Below are 1,756 nucleotides of genomic sequence, written 5' to 3'. Positions count from 1 at the left end.
AAAGTGAGGGACTAAATTTCCAAATCAAATATAGTACAAGGACGAAAACCAAAATTTAACATATCTTTCTATAACGATATACAAAGAACAATCTTAGCAACTAGCCCCAAGACCCAGTCGTTGATCGAATATTTTACTCTTTTTAGCAAATCCCTCCCATACCGAATAGACTGACTTTAAATTTTAAATTTCAGATGTTGACATTTCAGCAGTCATGGATAATTAATTCTCATCTTATGGAGCTCATGGTTGTAATCAATATCAGTCTATAAATAGTAAGCTACAAAACCTCATTGTTGTGCATCATCATCCTATTGCAATTCTCCATACTAATTTGAAGATTTGGGTTACTATTAGCATTTGGCCTTAAAATGGCTTTAACTCAGGCAAAGATAGTGCTGCTGTTCATAGCCATGATGGTCCTCATCTCATCTGCTGCAGCTGCTGTTGCCCCCCAGGATTTTATTATCAAACCTTCCAATCTCGGTTAGTCATGAGTTTAACTTGAATTTTGAAATCTCAAAAATAAAATGATAGAATTACTCGAAATAAAAGTATAGAAACTAAATCCCAAATTTGTGGATATAATTTGCATGCAGGAAGGAAGCTATTAGCAACGTATTATAGCACTCCCAGTGTATATGCTGGTCGTAATGGTGGGGGAGGCAATCCATGCTGTAAATGATAACAACAGTACAAGCTAAAGACATTGATCTGCTGGGGAGAAAGATCATGTATGTTGTTTGGAAAAAATTATTAATAAATGTCGAAGACAAAGGCAGTGTTGAAACCATAAATTCCTTTCACCATACTCTATTTATCAAATGAAAAGATGCTTTTACCGTATTGCATCAATGCGTTGACTTTTTGTCCCCAAAATTATATTCTTACATGTCTTTTACTTATATGAGAGAATTATACGAGAAGATAATTAAAACCTTTGTTAGACATTTATTTAATACGGATTCAAATTATATGATTTTGTCTTTCACCTTTAATATTGTGTCAAAAAAATACAATAAATCTTTAAATATGATTAACATGATAGATTTTATTTACGTGTTGTATTTACTGAGTCATGAACAAATAAAATAAAATCATAAAAAATGAAAAAATAAAAATTAAATTAAAATAAAATCATAAAATTTCCCCACTTCTTACTACTTACTAGTAACTAAGTCACTTCCAGAAAAACTAGCAACTAAACAAATGTAAAGAGGTTGGTAGCGTGTGGTGATTACATTTTATCTCTTAACCATGTAACACAGATTTTGATTCTCGTTCATAGAAATGAACCACATTTTATAATCAGTTATTTATCTTTTCAGAATATACCTACAGCGAAGAGATTATTCACTATTGTCGGTAGTGGATAACTTGATTGCAACGAGAAAAAATGCATGTGAAGTTGTTTACTTAGGGTAATCTCTTCATGGGAACTCTATGAAACAATCAAAAGTGGGTATGTATAGTTGGCTAACTATAGAAGATAAATGGCTCATGGGTGATACTTTTCTTTTATTTGAGTCAATGGATTACTTTGATTTGGGGGATTTCTTTTTAATTTGTTAATTTTTTTATTATTTTAGTTAATATTATAAATTTAATGTAATTACATAGTACTTGAAGCTTTAATGAAATATTTTTATGAAAACTGAGAAATAAATCCAATTACTAGTAAATAAATAAATTTGAACTATTAATTTTTTAAAAATTTCTTACATGTAAATTGTTGAATTATTGAATTTTACTAATT

General features: G+C 29.8%; 1 long non-coding RNA gene across 1 annotated transcript; it reads left to right on the top strand.

The window, feature by feature from the left end:
* The first annotated feature begins 315 nt into the window (after positions 1–315).
* On the top strand, positions 316–855 carry LOC128040014 (uncharacterized). Its single transcript, XR_008194673.1, has 2 exons — positions 316–486; positions 600–855. It is a non-coding gene; the product is annotated as an uncharacterized LOC128040014 (long non-coding RNA).
* Positions 856–1,756: the final 901 nt, after the last annotated feature.

Source organism: Gossypium raimondii, chromosome 3 (assembly GCF_025698545.1).
Source record: "Gossypium raimondii isolate GPD5lz chromosome 3, ASM2569854v1, whole genome shotgun sequence".
In the NCBI taxonomy this organism is placed as follows: domain Eukaryota; kingdom Viridiplantae; phylum Streptophyta; class Magnoliopsida; order Malvales; family Malvaceae; genus Gossypium; species Gossypium raimondii.
Note: the sequence above shows the minus strand (reverse complement) of the source record. Positions and strands in the feature narration are given on the sequence as shown.